This window comes from Eimeria mitis, genomic scaffold (genome assembly GCF_000499745.2).
Source record: "Eimeria mitis Houghton genomic scaffold, Emh_scaff2018, whole genome shotgun sequence".
NCBI classification, from domain to species: Eukaryota; Apicomplexa; class Conoidasida; order Eucoccidiorida; family Eimeriidae; genus Eimeria; species Eimeria mitis.
This window is the reverse complement of record NW_013570340.1, coordinates 6,753-7,132: the sequence shown is the minus strand read 5'-3', so window position 1 is coordinate 7,132 and position 380 is coordinate 6,753. Positions and strand designations below refer to the sequence as shown.

Sequence of the window (380 nt, the reverse complement as noted above, 5' to 3'; positions counted from 1 at the left end):
GCAGCTATGGTGCGAGCGACGAACAGGTAGATTGCTCGGTTGGGATCGAGATAAACCAGCAGCAGCAGCAACAGCAGCAGCAGCAGCAGCAGCAGCAACAGCAGCAGCAGCAGCAAGCATGTGGGCTTCCCTGTGGTGCTGGTATAGATAAGCCGTCAGTCCTTCTAGGTTCGTCTCCAGCTGTTGCTGCTGCTGCTCTTCATGCTGCTGCTGCTGCTGTTGCTGCTGCTGCTGCTCATGCTGCTGCTGCTGCTATTCATGCTGCTGCTGTTGCTGTTGTTGCTGCTGCTGTTTCTGCTGCTGTTGCTGCTGCTACCGAAGCTGTTGCTGCTGCTGCTGTTGCTGCTGCTGCTGCTGTTGCTGCTGTTGCTGCTGTTGGT

At 56.6% G+C, this 380-nt stretch overlaps 1 protein-coding gene across 1 annotated transcript in view; it reads left to right on the top strand.

The window, feature by feature from the left end:
- The window catches only part of EMH_0047410 (protein kinase, putative), a gene marked incomplete at both ends in the record, with an annotated part of 3,617 nt that overhangs the window by 2,534 nt on the left and 703 nt on the right, over positions 1-380 (top strand). The window lies entirely within an intron of this gene.